General features: G+C 37.1%; 1 protein-coding gene across 3 annotated transcripts in view; it reads right to left on the reverse strand.

Annotated features, from left to right (window-relative positions):
* The window catches only part of MECOM (MDS1 and EVI1 complex locus), a 782704-nt gene that overhangs the window by 349840 nt on the left and 410707 nt on the right, over positions 1 to 22157 (reverse strand). The window lies entirely within an intron of this gene.

Here is a 22157-nt window from a genome sequence, read left to right on the forward strand (position 1 = left end):
TTTTTTCGTTTTAAAAAAAAAAAAAAAAGCCCAAGTACTGGACTCATGAAAAATACTTTGTTAAATATCTTCTTTAATAACTAGACAGATAGAAAATGAAATATAACTATTGCTGCTAATTTAAATTTTAAACAGTGACTAAATAAATCTCTATGCCCATTTCAAAACCTTTTATGTACTGCACAGTTTCAAATTTACTTTTCCATATACAAAAATATATGCTGCTTGGCACTCAATTCTACAGAATATATTAATTTCAATAAATCTCTTCAAGGGACCAACTTGACATATGTTAAAGAGACAGAATACACATGGTCTGAACACAAATTAGCCAGGCATTTTGCAGGGCCATCCTTGAAATTATTAAACATTGTTAACATTTAGATTTACTGCCTATAATGTTTGCTTTAAAATTACCAAGTGAGAAACTCAGAATGTTGCTTTTCTAATGTAACAGAACCTAACTTTTCTAACTTGAAGACATAAAATTGGCAACTTCTTGAAAACTTTGAAAAATAATATAAAATCGTATTACATTTTGGTGCATGTTATAAATATTAGCATTTCCCTCTTGGTCACAGAAAATCAAAGGGTAGATCTTTGTAATGCGTTAAAGAAAAAGGTTATGTTTGGGTAGCCTCGTAACTACTTCTTAAAGATGCATAACTTGGAATATACTACACAGTGTGTGTGTGTGCGCGCATGCATGTGTATAACATGTTAATTACATGTGCCTGTTTGTATAAAAATAGCACTTTAGACTCAATGTGCTGGAAGTTGTAATATAGCCAGGAATTTGTATTTCTTAAGTGTTTTGCTGTTCAGCATGTTTCCTAGATAGATGTAAATATACACCTTCTAGATATTTCAAAGAAAGTTACATCTAATACGAAGTGTTCATACACATTTCTGCCAAACAAACAAGAGTATGAAGTACTTAAGTTCAACAATGGGAGGTATAGATGGGGTGGTGGTGGTATTGGTTATGTGCTGTGGAATCAGTTCTTACTTAGAGACCCTGTACAGCGTTTCCGAGGCTGTAATCTTTACGGGAGCAGAGAGCTTCATCTTTCTCCCACGGAACAGCTGATAGTTTCGAACTGTTTACCTTGAGGTTAGCAGCCCAACTCGTAACCACTACACTATCAGAGTTCCTTTCAGTGAGGATTTATAGGGAAAAACACTTTCAGTAAAAAAGCCTGAATGCTAGACTTTCTCTTGCCACCAACTAGCAAATGACTTTGAACTTCTCTGGGTTCCACTTTCCTCCTTAGAAAAATGAAGGGTTAAGCATGATGATCTCTCAAAGGATTTTCAGTCGATACAATCATTTCATTTAAAACACACAGGGCATGGTCCACTCAGCATAATAGACAAATTTAGCCAGAACGAGGTCTCTTTAAAACAAAAACCATTATATATGTGAATGACCAGTGCCACTCTGAAATCTGAGGAGCAATTATGCAGATTTGGGGGCACCCAATTATTTGTTCCTGTTCTCTTGCTTTCCCTATCAACCTTTGGCCCCTTCACCTGTAATAAAGGTAGATGGAAGAGGAGCCAGAGAGGTAAAACTCAAATCACAGATTTTCCTACTGGCTCTGCTACGTCATAAAAGATTGGTGGGAACAAAGTAAGAAAATGGAACTAAACTGGAATTGAGAGGTTCTTTTAGAGTTTATCCCTGCTACTATTGCTGCATGTGATCCCAGTATTAATATAATAAATGCATTTACGTTAATGTTAATTCCCCAAGAAATAAATTACTTGGTCAAATTGTTCATTAAATGCATTAATATAGTTGTAAGGGGCCTGCATCATAGCAATAATTGCACTGGCATTGCAAAGCTTTTAAAAGCGAATCAATTCAAATCATATCAACTTGACAGATAGTTTCCCAGCAGCAGTATTTTAGTACAGCAAAGCAAATGCACAATAAAAGACAGGTTCCAATGTATTTGCAAAGCACCTTGAAAACTTTTTGCATTTTGGGCTAGCCTATGCATTTTAAAGAGGGGATGGAAAAGAGCATCAGGGCTCAACAAAGTTTTATCCTAGTTTTTCCCATTTCGCTTTCTGAGCAAAACCACATCCTTAACTCACTTTGCATGCCTTTATAATATTTGTCCCCAAACCACCACAGGACTCCTTGTGTGGCACTGTAGGATCAGTATTGGACTGCGAACCACAGGTCAGAAGTTCAAAGCCCCCAGCAGCTCCTCAGAAACCCTATACAGAGTCGATCTGAATCGGAAGTGACTCAATGGTACTCAACAACAACAAATATCACTGCAATAGATAAAACCAGCACTTCAATTACACAGTTAACAGAGTTCTGCCGGGTAACAAAAACTTCTCGGCACAACAGGAGACTTTTAAAATCCAAGCACTCTAAAATTTAGCAGCACCCCTGAGAGCCACAAATTGAGAGAGATTAATTCTGTGCCCCTGCACCCCACATTACCAGGAGAGCTGAAGTAGGTCAAATGCAAGTTAATCTCCTAAATTCCACTTTTGTACATGGGTGTTAGGCTCACCATTACTGTATGCTGACTGGAATCTTTAGGTTGCTCCATGCATGCAAAATTAATAAACAGTGTGGCCAGGCATTATGAACTATAAATAAAAGTAAATGCCTCAAAATGGTTTTCAATAATGACACCGCACAATAAAGTAGCTATGGAAACATATGCATACATACACATGTGTGATCCCTGCAATAGCAATGCTGAAAACAATGAAAATTAAGTATCTAAAGTTCTGCATGTTTCTTTGATAATAATAACACACAGATGAAGAAGTTACAGCCAATCAACCTATCGATGAGACCTCAAATATGATCTACCTTCACTTCCTCCCTGCCCCCGCCCCCCATATTAAAAACCAAGGCAAATTGCTTGTGTGGAGGGTGGTGAAGTTTTAGGTGAAGCAAGACTGCCATCACTCTGTGAAGGTACAATGTTTTCCATTCTTTAGGGAAGGAAAAAACAAAAAAACCAAGGCCTACATGTCAGCACGAAGCTAGTAAAATCAGGACTCTGCTTGTCCAGGCGGCCTCATAACAACCTAATTGCCTTACCTCGTGCAGTCTGCAACCAGGCCAAACCCCTCTCATTCTAGTTTCATTATGAACAGCATTATTATCAGGAGTAATACGTGTTGCAGTTTCTTGATAAAATCAAATGACCCATTATCTTGCATTTTGTAGAACTCTCTGTTTTGCTTTTGAAAATGCTTTCACACTGTAATTTACTTCATAGGGTCCTCACAATAACCCTGAGGTTGGTAGGATTCATATGGCAGGAAATATTACCCTTGTGTACCACAGTGGGAAATAAATTATTAACCAGAGGATCTGAATCCTAGTCCCGCTTCTGTCACTAACTAGATATGTGACCGTTGATTAGTCATGTGGTCTCAGCAAGACGCAGGAGAAAAAAAAAATACTAACCTAAGAAATAAAGAAATGCAACAGCCCTCAGATACATTTAAAAAAGCATGCTCAGCCTTATTCTCACAATAAAAGAAGTATCCATTTTAAATACTTGGAAACATCAGTATTTGTCCATAATCAAATGTACAAGCTCAAATGGCTTCCTTACACATCTAGTTAGTGTGTTGTTATTGCTGTGATTAAGTTGGTTTGAACTGTCTTGAGTTGGTTTGAACTCACAGTGGCCCTGTATTGGGTTTCCCAGGAGCGGCTGATGGGTTTGAATCACCAACCTTGTGGTTAGCAGTCCAGTGCTTATCTTACAGTGCAATACCAGGACTTCTGTTGGTGTGTGTTGTTGTTGTTAAGTGCCATGGAGTCAGTTTCACCCAGAGCGGCCCTGTATAGGGTTTCTGGGGAGCAGCTGGTAAGCTTGAACGGCCGACCTTGCAGTCCAGCATATTAGCCCATAGCGCCACACGAGGACTTCTGTTGGTGTGTACAAGTGAGGAAATAGACACTTTCATGCACTTCTGCTGGAAGAGTCAGTTGGCTCAAATATAGAAGATTAGCAAAACTTTTTTTTTTTTTTAATTATAAAAGCACATACCCTCTCATCAATCAGGGTTACTTCTAGGAAACTATCTATGAGCTACTGTTCTAGGGTTCCAAAATGCTCCATATACAAAGTGATTTAGCATTGTTTGTAATAGCACAACACAAACAAACAAATGTTTAGCAACAAAACAGTTGCCACAAAGTGAATTCTGACTCATAAGGCAAATGTAGGACATAATAGAACTGCCACTGCCGGGTTTCCAAACCTATTAATCTTTTCAAAACGTCTCCTTCAGAGTGACTGGTGGGTTTGAACTGCTGACCTTTCAGTTAGTAGTCCAATGTTTTAACTATTGAGCCATTACAGCTCCTTGTTTAACAGCAGGAAGGTCTTTAAACAAATAGTGGTATGTAAAGTCAATGGAATACTATACAACGAATACAAGAAGAATGAGGAAGTTCTTTATGTACTGATAGAAGACAATCTACAAGATAAATGGTTACATGAAAGAAAAAAAAAAAGCAAACTGCAGAAAAGGGTGTTTAGTGTACATTATATGTATAAAGAAGCCCTGTTGTGGCACTGAAGGATAATGAACTGGACCGCAAGATCAGTGTGAACCGTAAGGTCAGAAGTTCAAATCCCAGCTACTCCTCAGAAATCTACACAGGGTTGCTATAAGTCATCACTCATGGCACATTAACAACAACAAAATATGTGTAAAAGAAGGAAGCAAAATATCTGTACTGGCATCTATCTGCATATCAGATCTTTAGAAGGATAAAATCTTTGGTTGTGTCTGTGGGAGCGAAATGTGATGAGTGAGGGACAGGTGTGCTTAGTTAAAAAGAAATACAGAATTAAGCAGATATTTCTGGCAAGATTGCTAAAATATTACTGTAAGGGAAAAAGCATTAGGTACATGTGTGCAAGAAAGAGGACATTTCTGTCTACATATGCACAATGTCACAACACAAGCATGTGTATACATACACATATTTTCATATAAAATATTTGGGATGATATGTAAGAAGTTGTTGAAACCAAGGAGATTCATGGAGTGATTACCAGGAAAAAGGACACTTAATTAGGCACTGATTGAATGTTACTTGATCCATGCACATAGTGTGTTTCTTTCATAACCACATTAAACAAAAAGAAAAGACCAAAGAAAGTGGGGGGATTAACCAACATGTATCTTCAAAAGAAATGTTATTATTGCTATTAAGTGCCTGCAAGTCGGTTCTGTCTCATAGCGACCTTGTACAGGGTTTCCAGGGGTGACTGCTGGGTTTGAACTGCCAACCTTGCAGTTAGCAGTCCAGTGCTTATCCTACAGTGCCACACCAGTCCTTACCTGCCATTTATTGGGTTGAAATACCCCATCATAAAAAGACTCCATGACTCCTACAGTCTCACCTTCCCTCCTCGTAATTCAAATATGAGTGATTTTACTTTGAGAAAGAAAATTTCAATTAGAAATTCTATGTGGATGACAGGTCCCTGCGAACTGAAGAGCAAGAGTGCAGGGAATGGATTTGTCTGGTTTACCACATAAACGCCCAATAAATACGTGTTGACTGACTGACAGGCCCAATTGCTAAGCATGCTACAGAATATGTGCAAAATAACCTACTTGAGCAGTCTGCCATCCCAAGAAGACATTTGATTCCAACAGGCTAGAACTTAATTGGAAAAACATGGGAAGGGCAGGATGGTAAGAGCATTCTAAAAAAGTCCTCTAATAATAGATGATTATTTCTCTCTGCTTATCTACAGGGCATCTTCCCAGCAAGACATTAAACTTAAAAAAAAAAAAAAAAACTAACAGCAAAAATCATTCTATCCCGTAAGCATTTGGCCAATGTTCCCTGAGAAAGCAACAATAGTTTATGTAAATGTGAAGAAAGGTGGGAATATTGCATGTTCTATCTTGTATGTGTGCACATACACACACACGAACCAGATGAGGTAAAAGACCTTAAAAGAATTATGCTTTATCCACTGAAGTAAATAGAGACTGTTTTGGAGTATAGAGTGTGAAAAACAGTCTCACTACTTTATAGTCACACCTCATAACATAATCCTGTAACACCTACTGACCCGGGATCTCCAAGAAAAGGATAGTGTTAATTCTACTGCACTTTTGGGAAATTTGGGAGAATATACAGCCAAGATCCCTGAGCCGGTAAATCCTTTCCCACACCCTTTACCACAGCATCTCCTTCCTTATATGAGGATAAGTAGAACACACTAGGACCTTGCATTATGTCTATCTCTTTTCTTCATTGGGAATTATAAAGGAAAAGCAGTCCATTTAAGATGATTATTAATAATACTATAATGACAATATTTCTTTCACAGAATTAATACTTAATATTTTATAAGCATTTTTATTTAGAGTCCCTTTTAGGCCCAAATGTAAAAATGAATATTTCAATTCTGAGTCAAAGATAAAATACCATGTACTACCATGAAGCATTTTCTTCACGTGCTTTTCAAAAACATTTATTCTCACAAATATTTACCCAAATGATAATGCAGAACAGAATAAGTATTTTTAAATGTTTGCAATATTGACAGCATAAGATATTAGAATTTAGGTCAGACTCCTTCCCCTCCAATGTCATAGTCCAAGTATTTTTACTTTTCAGGTATTGAGCCATTTGATTGCCTGCTCAGTTAAAGCTATGATTGGTACCTAACCACTTCTCTAAGTACTTCAGGAGACTAAGAAACAGAGTAAAATGGCATTTTTTTATAACGATGTATAGTCACGTTCACCCCCATCACTCTTCCCCTGGGTCCCCCTCCTTACTCTCTGACACAAATGTGTTCTTTTTCCCCTCACTTCTTAGACGCATTTGGTAACAATCAGGCTTTTATTTTAAGGAGCCCTAAGATAAGGTATCTGTGAGCTCCACACTTGGAGTAATTGATCACATTTGTTTCCTGTTGGTAGGTTAGACTCCTCTCTTGCTCTTTTTTTTTTTTTTTTTTTGGAATGTTTCTCATTACCCTCTGCCTTGTTAGCCTAGTAGAAATTTTCTACTGTGGAGAGTGAAAACAGGACGATAGTATTACAGACCCCATCTAGTCCGCCACGGCAGCCCCTCCCCTTTTTAGGGAACTTCTAGCCACTTCATGCTTTAGTGGGGAGCCCTCCTATGGATACAGGTATGCACGCCTGTAACTGAGGGAGGCTCAGTGACATTCTCTGGGTGTTCACATGTTTAATTTTCAGAGAACTGTGCTGATTCATACTGAGACTGTTCCCCAGGATGACAACATTGTTATCATATGACTCAAACTGCCCCACCTCGTTTCAATTGGGAATGTTACTCAGGTTCAATAAGCATCAGCTGCCAATTCTGTAAAAGAGAAGACCTGTATCTTTTCCATTTATGCTTTCCAGATAAATTGTAATCAGTAGCATACTATTGACCCTGTCAGGTGGTGCTTACTTTCAGATATTGTTTAAAGAAAAAAAAAAATGTAGACATATGAACAATCAAGTTCTCTCCTTTGTGTCTGTGGGTCAGCAGATCTGAGACCTGAGACAGGGACTCAGTCATTTTCCTATCATATCAGCCACAGCCATCAAAGCAAAAACTCTTGTAGTACAATGTGGCATAAATGTGCTTTTATTTTCCTTATACAGACTGAGAGAAATGTAAAAATACCTTATCTATGATGGCCAAATTAATGTATTAATATGTGTTTATAAAAATAGGATAGATTCTAAGTAGAGTAGTATGCAGTTCATACAAGAAATCTTAACAAGTAATTCTTTATTAAGGTGGTACTTTCTGCAACATTCAAAGTTTCAAAGACTATCTTAACAATCACTGGCTTTGTTTGTTTGGTGGGTTTTTTTCTTATTCGCCTACACATCACTGAATTTTTGGTACATTTGTACAAGCAGTTACCAAAAGCAGCATATTTTTAAATAGAATTCAGAGTGTACTAAGATTCAGAGTAAGACTGGGAATCGAATATGAGTTCTACTCTCCAAATAGCAGGGTAACTTTGAAGATGTAACTCACCCTACCTGGTCTTCAGTATCATTAAAAACATGAGCAGGCTGAGCTAGTTGACCTTTCTGGTGGCTTTCAGTGTTCACACTCTGATACAGCTAACATCGACCTAACCCACACTGTCCAAGCCTGAGTCCTCATGCTTCTCTAAGATTGTGTCAAATCGGTATCTGCTAGCTACATGGGGCTACAAAGTTCCTGAAAGAAAGCTAGTCCAAATTAAGGTGTGTTGTGCTTGGGTTTATGAGTGTAAAATGGAGACCAGTTTACAAAGGCTTTAATACAAAAAAATATATAAAATAGTCTACAAATTTTCAGATTGTTTACATATGGAAATGATAATATTTTAGAAATACTGGCTAAGTAATCTATATTCAAATTAGCTATACCAGTTTTATTTTTTTAAAAATATAGCTACCATAAAAGTTAAAACTACATGTGTAGTTCATGCTATACTTCTATTGGATCATATTGTAATAAGAAGTCTTTGACTATATGTTTACCACAGAAGTCTTTGACTGTAAGATTAAAACTGAAATAATCTGGAAGATTGAATTTACTGTGTATCTGCAATAATAAATGAGCAATTGCTTGTTATCTGAATAAAAACATACAGATCAAAGCAACACCTGAAACCACCATTGTTGTTGTTAAGTGCCGTCAGTCGATTTCAACCCATAGCGATCCTGTATAGGGTTTCCAAGGAGCCGTTGGTGAGCTTGAACCACCAACCTTACAGTTCAAATGACTTTGCAGTCTGAAGCATTAGCCCACAGTCAGGACTCCGAATACTAATCCATAAAAACCATTAAATGATAGAAAGTGTATTTCCTAATATTACAGCAGTGGTGGTGGTGGTATATGCCGGAGCCGGTTCTGACTTATAGCGACCCTGCATAGGGTTTCCAAGGTTGTACTCTTAAGGGGAATAGAACGTCTCATCTTTCTCCCATGGAAGAGCTGGTAGTTTTAAACTCCTGACCTTGAGGTTAGCAGCCTGACTCATAACCACCATGATACCAAAGCTCCATGTTGTTGTTGTTATGCGTCGTGGAGTTGGTTCCGACTCATAGCGTCCCTGCATAGGATTTCCGAGGCTGTGAATCTTTACAGGAGCAGAAAGCCTCAGCTTTCTTCCGTGGAACAATTGGTAGTTTCGAACTGTTGACTGTGAGATTAGCAGCCCAATTCATAACCACTACTAGAGCTCCTAAAGTTCCATGTGGATTATAACAAACTATAAACAACATACAAACAATGGACATTCCAGGATATTTAATTGTGTTCATGAGGAAACTGTACATAGACCAAGAGGCAGTCGTTCAAACAGAACAAAGGAACACTCAATGGTTTAAAGTCAAGAAAGATGTGTTCCAGGATTGTATCCTTTCATCATACTTATTCAATCTGTAGGCTGAGCAAATAACCTGAGAAGTTGGATTACATGAAAAACATGGCATCAGTATTGGAAGACTCATTAACAACCTGTGATACAGAGGCAAGACAACGTTGGAAGAGGACTTGAAATACTGATAACTATCTACAGTACTCTTTACAGTCTACAGCTTTCAGTATGGAGTGCACCTCAATGCGAAAAAAAAAAAAAAATGAAAATCCTCACCACTGGACCAATAGATATTGTTACATGCTGTGGAGTCGGTTTGACTCATAGCGACCCTGTGGGTATCAGAGGCTATATATCTTTACGGGAGCAGTACTAATAATATTTATATTAAATAGTTTAAAACTGCCATAATCTTTTGGGATTTTCTCACCTAAGTAATCTGATTCTCATTTCAGAATAGTTGGTCCAGAATTATTTGCTGATTATCTCCTTTAGCAGGAAAACATCAGTGAAAAGGTGTTTTTGATATGGTAAGTTTATTATGTTTCTTAATATGCTGTAGTTGTAAAGTGCTGTTGAGTCAGTTTCAATTTATAATGACCCTGTGTAGGGTTTCTGAGGAGCAGCTAGTAAGTTTGAACTGCCAACCTTGGGGCTAACAGTCTAGTGTTTGTCCTACAGTGTCATACCAGTACATATGTGCTCATTGTAACTTGAGAATCCCTTTACTAGAGAACTTCTGAAGCATTGTGGCCATAGGTCAAATTTTTACTTTTTTTCTGTTGAAATGTATGAGTAATTTAGATTAAGAGGTAAAAAGTAAAATTTCATCTATATTTTTAAAATGTACATTTATATACATATTTCAATTTTGTTGTTGTTAAGTGCTGTCGAGTCGGTTCCGACCCATAGCGACCCTGTAAAGGGTTTCCGAGGGTGTAAATCTTTGCAGGAGTAGAAAGCCTCATCTTTCTCCCATGGAGCGGCTGGTAGTTTCGAACCACTGACCTTAAGGTTCACATCCCGATTCGTAACTACTACGCTACCAGAGCTCCTTATTAAATAGCTACCGTTTTCTTTCTACGATGATAAAAATCTGCTGTGTTGTATTCATAAAAGCATACATTAGTCTAGAGACAGCCCTACTGGTGCAGTGGTTAAAGCACTCAGAGCCAACCAAAGATCAGTGATTTGAATTCTCCATCTGCTCCACCACAGAAAGACGTTGGCAGTCAGCTCTCATAAAGATTTACAACCTTAGAAACTATGAAACAGTTCTACTCCGTCCTATAGAATTGGAATTGGCTCGAGGATATTGGGCAGATAGTAGGTCTATATACAGGATAAATGCTCATTACATTAACAGTGAAACCTAACCCTTAAAGAAAGCATTCTCTCTCCTGCACTAATGTAAATTCAATTATCTTAAAGAAACAATTCTAGAGCACAAAGAAAAAGTGATTCAGCATAAAATAAAGGTTATAAACTGAGTAACTGTCATTGTTCAAGTGTTTCTTATAAATAGATGCAATCCTATTTTTACCATCCTCTTTCTCGAGTTTTTGCATCCATGAATCATCCACACAGCCTGATACTTTGTCAACCTAAGGCAGGTAAAAGCTTTTGAAGATCTACTACTACCCTTGTCCTAATAAGGTCAGTGACCTTTCAGGCTCAGTTCCCACCCACCCCCATCTTCATTTCCTCTCCTATCATTAGTCTGAAATGACATCAACTACCTCCCAATTTTCCCCATCCCTTCAATGCCCCACCTCTTTAGTTCAAATTCACCTAATTAGGGACTTAATTTCCTTTTTTCCCTGATTGAAGAATTGATAATGGATGGATCCCATTCATTTCTGAATCACAGAAAATTCCACTGATGACCTCTTATTTCACAATGATAACCATGTCAAAAAATGTTTTGTTGGGGCCAGGCTCAAAAAGAGTATATTTTTCCAACTATAGAATGAAGCAAAGTAAATGCTGTGGTTTATATATATTTTTCTTTTAAACTAAAACAGAGGCAATAGAGACATTAAAATTTTGCATATTCACTATTACTTAAATGTAACTACTAAAATATAGGTATGTTTTTCCAGTAACATGACAAATAGGTAAGTTCTACTAGAAAACTTTTCAAGCTGGATTTAAAGAGATATTATCTTGGAAATTCTGATGCAGTGCTACATGATAAGCATTGGACTGCTAACCATAAGGTTGGTGGTTCAAACCTACCAACCATTCCTCAGAAAACCTATACAGGGCTGTTGTGAGTTGGAATCTTAACAACTTAACAACAACAACATCTTGGGAAGTTAAATTATTTGAGGCTGGTCATATTTTAGCAAAACTATGCAAATACTTAATTGTTAACAGATACAAAAATTGTATATCGTATATATATATATATTCACCTAATTAGGGACTGAATTTCCTAAAATTATCTAGATAATTAGGTAACCTTACTATAAAATTATCTTCTTATCTCTGATGATGATACTGAAGAGTTTTCTACTTGACTTAAAGGTTTTCTACTTAACAATTCAAAGAACATACATAAAAATATGTCTTCTAATCTTTTTTCCCAAAGGATTCTATGGCCTTCAAAGTTGGTGATACAGGAAACACCAAAACAACCATTTTACTTCACTAGTCATGCCAGAGGATAAGCACTGGACTTCAAGGTCAGTCTGAACCACAAGGTCAGCAGTTCAAACTCACCAGTCGCTTGGAAACCCTATATATAGGGTCGTTATGAGTCAGAATTGACTCGGCAGCACTTAACAGCAACAACACTCAACTCACACCTTTAATGTCAAATTTCATAACCAATATCATTATACACCTCGGAAATGGCAGATGTATTTATTAAATAACAAAGGCAAACCAACTTCATTTTGTCCATTAGACACTGGAGGCCATTCCCAGTAGGTTCTGCCATACAGTATCAGGACAAATAATTTCACCAACAGTTTTCTTATGAGACAGAAATCTGTTCAATGCAGAGAAGAATTAGTGAAATATATGATCTAGATAGAACACATTTCTTTTGAGATGATGCCCCTTTCAAGTGCACAGTGTCTTTGCTCTGCTTTCTTTGGTGTGCCATTTGAGCTTAATGAAGGTTAGGGCTTTACTGCCTGGATGAAAACTGTGCTACAGTAATTTAGACCCTCCACCAAAAAGGACGTTATACTGCTGTTTGAAGCATATTCCAAGAGTACCAGAATTTGTTTTTATAAAGATGAAATTTATCAAAACAAGCTGTGGAAACATTATTGTATCCCCATTATTGGATTATAAATATTATAAGACTACAGAATGTTCATAAGATTTGACATTAAATGCAATCGCTAATACTAAAACAAACCCAAATTCAGTTATCTGGAAAAGGAAGAAAAAATACATAGGAAAACAAGGTTAGAAGTAAGTGGAAAAGCACATTGGAAACACAAAGTTAAGTGGAAAATGACCTTTCATCAGTTTCAGAAAATAATATTGCAATTGTTGCAGTGTATAGGTGTAATTACTTGGATCAGGGGGAAAAAAGAAAACAATCATTAGCAACAACAATTAAAATTTAGCATTCAACCTAGTTAAGACCAAGGGACTTGAAAACCAACTATTTTGGAGCTCTGCATCAGAACATCTCTAAATGGTAGGGGAGGGAAGGCAAAGAAAGTGGAGGTCAGTTTTACAATTTGCTATATTTTCTCCATCTTTTGATGATACTCCAAATACAAAAAGTTAAAAATTCAGAAGCATTTCCAGAAAGTATCAGTGTTGCAAGATCAATCAAACCAGCTAAGATATAGAGCTGAAACAACATGAGGAAGATATATAATTTTATTTCCTCCTTAGGTATATTTTAAGAGCTTCTATTTGGACAAACCAGTCATTGTCTCTACACAAAACTTCACACATCCAATACAAATTCTGTGAACTGACATGTTGCTAAACTAGCTAGGACTTAACACAATAAATTTACAAAATTTTTTCTCCAATTATTCAAGTGGTACAACTATCTCCCTAATTCTCTTTCTAATAAGCAGGATACACTCCCTCCCCCCCAGCCTCATTCTATAGCTGGATTCACAGTTAGAATTTTTATTGCTTTTTTCCCTTCCCAGTGACCTTAGTTATGAAGTCCTTAAGATTTTCCATGGAGAGTGGAATTAATCCTAAGTACTGAGAGTGAAAAAAAAAAAAAAAAATTAAAACAATCTTAAGAAAAATGAAAAGTATATGTGATATGGTGTTTTTAATCCTAATGCCAAAAATGTCAAATAAATTCATATTCACAACATGTTCTGCACAATCACACCAATAATCCCAGAAAGATCTGCCATCCCTCAGACTGTCCCCAAAACATGTTCATTCTCAAAAACTTTATGCATAGCAGTTTTCCCCTTATTCCAAACAACTGATCATTATTTTTCCTCCAAAGTTGCCAGACATTCCTCACTGCCCATAAAGCTTAATTTACTAGTTCATAATATTCCCATATTTATGTATTTAAAGCTACTTTCTCAGGACACAAAAGAATATAATTTTGAAAATTGGCGGTTTCTGTTTCACTTTTTTAGTTTAGTTTAGTCATATTACCCATATGTTAAATCCTAGCCTAACCTTTAACTTGTATCTTGGAAACACTATATAGCTTGTACCCTTAGGAAATGTGTGCAAAATGTGAAAGAATTCATGTTTTAATGGCTAAATCATAGAAGACTGAGAGTAGGTAGAATGCAAGGAATGTTGCTAGAACCTCAGAATGTCAGACCAAGAGAATGGGCGCCATGAAAATACAGCTGTATATGTTTTCATGGGCATATGTTTGTTCAGTTTTCCCCCCTTCCCGAGCTGGGGCTTCAGCTTTAGGTCATTCTGCAAACAAGCCCCAGGAGACACACAATTACACTCCCCTGGAGACTGACCCCTTAGAGTGCCCACCTGTAGCCAAACACAGATAGCATCCCGGCGCAATGAATTAGCACTCTAAGCTGATTAGAGCGGCTCTGCACAACTCTATTTTATTGACACAATGAAGAGAGGACAGAAAAGGGCCTGAAATGAGAAAATCATTTCCATGCTGACTGAATTAAAAGAACAAAAGAGCTCCTTGCAGTTGCAGCATTCAATTTGTCGGGAAAAAAGGAAGCCACTTAATGGCTCACAATAGATCTGAGCAGACAGATGAAATTTAAAACTTCAGCATGAGTGCGATTAGCAGGGAAACATATTCTAAATCATTTCCTCCATATGCATAATTTCGTTTGATTGTTTAGTTCTGTGCTTTACAAAAACACTGGGCTAGATTCTATCTTCAAAAAATGTCCTGGTTTTCCATTTCTCAAAATCACAGAACAGTTTCTCATTGTATGTTAATGTCTTGGGTGGCAATATAAATTGAGCAAAACAAGTGTGGCTCACGTTTTCTTTTCACCTTTAGTTTCCAAATGCAAATGCAGAAGCAGAGATTAACTGGTGGAAACTAGTTTCTACCAAACAATTTGATGTTAGAAATTACATGGATTACCTACAACAGAAGCATTTCGATATGGGATAAAAGACAACAAGTAAGCACCCACGGGCGACAAGAAAACTCTGCCAGGATAAACTCAAATGTCATCAAAGATGTCTTTCTTCATTTAAAAGATAACCTCACTATCACTAAAAGAAACTAATTAAGAGCACAGTTTCCAAAGGCATGTTCTTTAATTTTGCTCAATTAATTATTTGTTTGTTTGTTCTAACTTCTAATTTCCTGAGCTAAATTGAATCTGGGATTAATGTAAGAAAATTGATCTCTTAATAAACAAGCCAAAAAATGTAGATATAAATACATTAGAGCATTGGCAGTTCTTTCGAATTCCTCTTTATTATTTTTTTCATTTTCCAATTATAGAAGAAAACTCAGATTGTCCAAACAATATATTGAAAATAGAATTGATTTTCATGACCCTATTGAATGTTTTCTATGGAGATTTTTTTTTTCCTTACCAGTATTAATTTTCAGTGTCTAAAAATACAAATAGTGGAAGCAAAGATCTTGGATTTGATTACTTAAAACTCACATCTTCATTTTCCATGCCTAATGGTTTTTTTGTTTTGATTTGTTTTTAAAGAAGTCTTTGGTTTAAAATGGCCCTTCAGACTTTTAGCCTATCAGCTTGGCTTCTAATTTAAATGAAGACAATATTCTTTCTTTCTGTTTTTAAACCATTCTTTGTCAAAGTATTGATTGAGCTAAAATTATAGGATGAGTCAAAAGAGAAAACTTACTTTGAGATATCTGGGTATTAGATATTCAGGGTGCATTACTACTTAATTTGCTCAATGAAATTTCCCCAGAGAAAAGACCCAAGGTATTCTAAGGATGATGAAAGTACAAGTGATCTCCCCAACAGCTTCCATTCTTTTGACTAAATGAGGTAAGAGTTTCTTATATAAAGAGAAACTATAAAGCTTGTGGATATTTTAACAAAATCAACGTAGTGTAACTTTGCTGACAGCTTGTCACATTTCACTGACTGTCTGTCTGGGGTACAGCGATAACATCTGCATTCACTCAGTATGAGAGCTTAACATAAGACAAAAAAGTAGGCCCTGCCACAGACGGTTCCATCAGTCTGTCAGTTCTGACATGTCATCTGAATTTTTTGAATCACTAAACACTTTTGAGACTCTGGTACTTATTATCTTTTCTTAGTTTCTATACTCACTCAGCAATGCTGGAAAATGTAAAATCTGCAAACAAGGTAGTGGACGTCCAGGCTTTTTGTTGTCTAATCCGTAGGCCCTCATTCATGCTCACTGTTAATCTCTTAAGACATTATAAAACTGTTAGACAAAGAAACGTGAATACCTCTGCTTCTTTCGAGAATGGGAGGAAACCAAGGAAAATCGGGATCATGCTAAGCTATTCTTTTCACTATAAAAATGGTAACTTAAACCTGTTGCATCAAATTATCTATAATTCCCCATGCTAAGGCAAATGTTTTTGAAGAATGAACAAGAGTAGTGTCACATAAGAAGAAAAATGATAACAGAATTTGCAGAAATCTGCCAAATTTCATGTCAACAGAGCATTGGTATTCCGGTTGTGGATATTCTCACTGTTTCTTTCTTTTTTAAATGCCATACTACATGGCATATGGCTAATTATCTTTCATGAAAATTCATAAAAATGCTATATTCACTAGTAATTGTCAAATATTTGAAATAATATTGTCCTTTATTAGGGGAACGCTAATAGCTACATAATAGCCTTTAAAATGTAGCTAAATTTGTTCAAATGCTATAAATCTCAAAGCAATTTTGTTCTCAAAACTAGCAAACTACAGTATTGCTTTCTTAAATCCCAAATACAAAGGGGCTTCAAAAAGTTTAAGAAAAATCCCACTATCTTTTCATTCTCTTTTTCAACAAACTTTTTGAAGCCCCTTCATATAAACTGATCCTTAGAACCAGAAAGAACACTTACATGAAGTGCACAAGGTAGCCGAAACTACATTTCTATCTCCTGTTCCACTCACTCGGGAGATGATGTTAAAATTTGTTCCCCAAACAACCATGACAGAAGCAAAAGAGTAAATTAAGAGGTAAGTTTTCTGCTGGACCGCAAATACCTACTTCTCTTTTTCATAAGCACATGCTTAACACCTGTAAGTATTTCCAGGCATTTCCCACCTGCACACTCAAAATGACTAACTGTCCCCTACAGTACCAAATCCTATAAATATTTGCTCTGAAGGAAGGTGACACATATGTTGGATGAATACCCAATTAATTTAGCCAAACGCAATTAAGAAAAGAGTGTTGTATTAACATCTGGCCTAAAAATAAGAAAATATAAACAAAAAGAAAACTAGAGACAATCGGGAAGGAAATGGGGAAGGCAAAGGGGAAACAAAGAGGGAAGGAAAAGAAAGCTGTTATTAATGGCTGTGTTGCCTGGGCTTTTCATGAGGATACACGGTGCACATGCAATAGATAGTTGTGGACTAGATGTATTAATTCAGTAATAATGAACAAAAAATAATGAATATTGGAGCCAAATGTTATCTCTGTCTTTCAGGAGTGCTTTATTTTGTTCCAAACTGGTGGGGGTAGGATGGGGAACTTGTACACAAGTGGCATCTATGTAATGCAAGGATTGGATAAATGGAAATGGTACTTAAATTGACACCTTCTCTAGAGCAAACATTTTCCGACCATTTCTCACTTTTCTTCCTTTGCATCTCACAGTCGTGTAACTTTCTCAAGGGCTTCAAATGTAATGTCATTTGCTTGCTGTTTAGTCTGTACCTAAAATGTCAGCTGTTTATTATTTTTACATTTTGGCGCTAACACAATGGCACTTCAGAATAAAGGGCAGATTTCTGACACATCTGAATGACCAAAGGACTTATATTAAATAGATATTTCTATTCTTCTTGAAAATACTGGGTCACTCATTTTTGAAAACTTAGACTAGTTTTCAGTATTACATAATTGTCTCCCTGACATTTTTATAATCTGCCTACCAGTGACCCTTTTTCATATACTGTATGTCAATGTATTCATCTAAGGAATGTATGCTATATCTATAGTCCCAGAAAATTATCTTACTTATTTAGTTTTTTCTTTAATAGAACAAAAAATTCAAGATAGTGGAAGGGTCTAGAGGTTTAGGACAAGTAGACAAAATGAAAGCCGTCCAAATCAGTCTTTCTTTCCTTCCTTGGGGGTCTCATAGAGACTAAATTAACAGGTATGATTTAATCTTGAGAGAGTAAATATAAAGTGTCCATGAAACTAACAGTAAACTTTTAGAAAGTATGTTTTTGTTGTTCAGCGCCATGGGGTCAGTTCCAACTCAAAGCGACTCTGTAAAGAGTTTCTGAGGAGTGGCTGATGGGCTTAAATAGCCAAGCTTGTAGTTTCAACTGCACTTTCGGTCCAGTGGTTATCCTACAGCGACCTAAAAACATAAGTGGCTTTCAAAACAGTGACAGACACAACCACAGCTAACAGAATTGTAGTAGGAGGCAGTGGATGGTGGAACCACACCTGGTATTTTATACTGACTTCAGGAATAAATTCTACTGTGGCAATCAGTGCTTCCTTTAAAAAACAAAACAAAACATGTATCTGTGCTTTATTTCTTTGTTTTTACTTTTTTTACTGTGAATTGAGGGAAGGTTACAAAACAGGTCATTAACTTTACATTACTTCATCTTATTTCAACAGTTGTAATCTCCTCAATGGAGCATCACTGAGCCTACTTCCTCCCTGTGATTATTGTTTTTATTCCTGTGTCTTTTCAAACCCTTCTGAATTTTATCCTAAGATAAATGTCACCTTTCTGATCTTGAATTGTTGACCTCTTGTGATATGCATACCTCACTAGTGTTGTTGTCCCCACTATATACCTATCTACTGCTTGGCTGGAAATTGAGCCATGAGGTTGAGTTCAGGTCCAGACCAAAAGAGATGCCAAGGACTTCCTTTTTAGCTTTTCTTCTCAACTGAAATTAACTAAACCTCCAGCCCCATTCCATCCTCACTAACTCTAACCTGCCAGAACTCAGGGAAAAAAAGGTCATGTTCACCTATGTCTATATCACACATTTGTATTTGTTGATTTTAAAGTCCAGATATATTTTTTGTGTCACCTTGCCTGGTTAAAGGACCACTCATCCTGTCTCTATAGAAGCTAAAGGTGAAACCGTTTCTTTTGATCCTTTTCAATATTGCCTGGATGATTACAACTGGAGATCAGTTCTTTGAACTGCTTAGCTTGACTATACATAAAAGCCCAAACTCTTCAAGCATTCTTTACAGCTGCAACTTAAGACTCTCAATGAGGTTTCTGAAAGATTTGTAGACCAGACACCAATGTGATAGATTCATGTCTCTATCAATCAGTTATGGTAGTTGAGTAAGGAAATCAAACATCAAATGAAGACATTTTGAATCATGCTCACCACATGACATCATATACCTCCTCACCCATACCTTTCATATAGTGTTCCATATTGAAACCGAAGGATAAGCATTCAACCTCAAGGTAGGTTTGAGCTGTAAGGTCGGTGCTTCAAACTCACCAGCTGCTCCTCAGAAACCCTAGACAGGGTTGCTGTGAGTCGGAACTGACTTGAGGGCACTTAAAAACAACAACTTGAATCATAATAATTCACGAATTCATCAAGTACTTTCTATATATTTTAACCTGGCATAGTTCAATTCAACTATTCTTCAATGTTTATATTGTGAACAATATTCTTATAGAACTGACACCTTCAAAGAAGAATTTCATGCTTTCGATGGTACATAAAGAGTGAAAATTCTCTGGCTAAAGTTACATTCACATCTGGTTTTCTCAAGTTCGATGCCTTTTTCAATTTAAAAAAGAAAACAAAGTCCAAACTTCTTATTAAATCTTCCAATTAAGTGTTATTACTAAATCCACATTGTTCTCAATGGAAACCCCACACGAAGAAAGATCTTAGGATACAGCAGAGTTTGCGTAAGTATAGAACCAGTATGTGGCAGTTTTGTGACACTGTAGTCTACACTGTAGATGTTAGAAGACACTAAATATTACATTTTAATGATCAGGAGAATTGAAGGGAGAAGATAGCTGTACTTGGAGGAAGCAGGGGCCACTTCTTACTCAATGGTCCCTGCCTAAGGCTATAGCCTTCAAGTCCTTTCTTTAAGAAGTTTTCTACATACTCAGTGTAGAACTCAAGCTCAACCAAGTAATTCAAATATATCCCTTCCAATACCCTGGTGAGGCGCTGTGAGCTAATGCGTCAGACTGCAAAGTCATTTGAAGTGCAAGGTCAGTGGTTCAAGCTCACCAGCTGCTCCTCAGAAACCTTATACATAGTTACTATGGGTTGGAGTTGACTTGACAGCACTTAACAACAGCAATACTCTATAAGAGTTCTGGTGTGGCACAGCGGGTTAATGTACTGGACTGCAAAGTCAGTTTGAACCACAAGGTCAGAAGCCCTATACAGGGTCCCTATGAGTCAGAACTGTCTAAATGATAGTTAACAATACCCTGTAAAGGAGCCCTGATAGCATATAACGGATTATGAACTGGGCTGCTAACTGCAAGGTCACCCGTTAAAATCTACCAGTGACTCCTCTGGAGAAAGATGAGACTTTCTGCTCTCTTATAGTCTCAAATTATACAAATTGGGCTGTGAACCTTAAGGTCAGCAGTTAGAAACTATCAGCTGCTCCGCGAGAGAAAGATGAGGCGTTCTGCTCCCGTAAAGATTTACAGCCTCGGAAACCCTGTACTGGGTCGCTATGGGTCGGAACTGACTCCACGGCACATAACAACAACAATAACAACAATGTAGTCTCAAAAACCCTATACAGGGTAGCTATAAGTCAGAATCAACTCAGTGGCACACAATACCACCACCACCAATATCCTGTGAGGTGGCTAGCATGCCCTCAGTTTCCAATAACATACATTTTGGGATTTCCATATGAAAAAGAAAAACAAAACAAAAACAATTTTTGATATTTCTAGTGTTGAAAATGCTCAAAGGTAATGACAGACATGATGTGAAACCTTATGAGTTTTATGCAGAGTATGAATATATGAATCCCCAAATTCTTGCCCAGAAAAACCTCATGATGCACTGACCCTCTGGGTTACACAACTTAAGGAAATTTAGAAATATGACAACAATATACAAAAAATATTAGGATGTGTATTATTACTTATCTGAGATATTTTCATACTTTTAATTGTAATATGTTTAGTTATGATATTGTTCTTACTGAGGCAGAACTATTCTTACTAAACGAGGGGATTCCATGGAGCAGGCTCAGGAAAGAAGCAAATTCACAAGATGGCCAGGGTTCTAATTTTATGTGTTGTTGTTGTTGTTGTTATTGTTGGTAAGTACCGTGGAGTCAGTTCCGACTCATAGTGACCCTGCACAGGGTTTGCGAGGCTGCAAATCTTTACAGGAGCAGAACACCTCATCTTTCTCCCACAGAACCCCTGGTAGTTTTGAACTGCTGACCTTGAGGTTGGCAGCCCGACTCGTAACCATATCCTACCAGACAAGGTCAAAGTCTTATTAGTTGGCAGAGTATGATTTCCTCATTTAAGAGCACACATATTTACTCTGGAAAGATATTTGCTGCTGTGAGGTGTGTTTACTTTTAGGTAACCCAGAAAGGATACCACTACAGTTCTTACTGACGAAAAGTGTGAATTGTAATGAAAGGACACCTAACTTTTCTCCAGGAGCCTTAGGACGGTGCTATAGGATAAGCATTGGACTGTTAATCACAAGGTCAGTGGTTCAAACTCACCAGTTGATCCTTGGAAACCCTATGGAGGGTGTTATGAGCCAGGACCAACACCACAATAGTTCAACTCCCCAGCTTCACAGACCAGGTCACCTTCTTCCCTGCTTGAGAGACAGCTTAAGTGAGAATAGATGCAACCAGTGTATTTTTACCTGGATAAAGTCTGAGAGCAAGGTTTGCAAGACACAGGATATTGAGTAGCAAGATACCAAGCTAAGTGAAGAAGGAGGAGTGAAGAAGAGGGAAAACACTTGAGAGGAAGCTGCTGAAGGAGTTAGGGGTGAGGGACACCCCTAAATGGTGAATTCTCTCCACCCCATTGTAACATGCTTCAAGAGAATACGTTAATTAAACACAAAGTCAAAATCCTTGGACTTCCTCCTCTGCACTGTTTACAGAGACTTAGTAGAGGCAGCATTAAAGAAGACTTTACATTTAAACATCCCCCAG

This window comes from Chrysochloris asiatica, unplaced genomic scaffold, assembly GCF_000296735.1.
Source record: "Chrysochloris asiatica unplaced genomic scaffold, ChrAsi1.0 scaffold00043, whole genome shotgun sequence".
Taxonomy (NCBI): Eukaryota; Metazoa; Chordata; class Mammalia; order Afrosoricida; family Chrysochloridae; genus Chrysochloris; species Chrysochloris asiatica.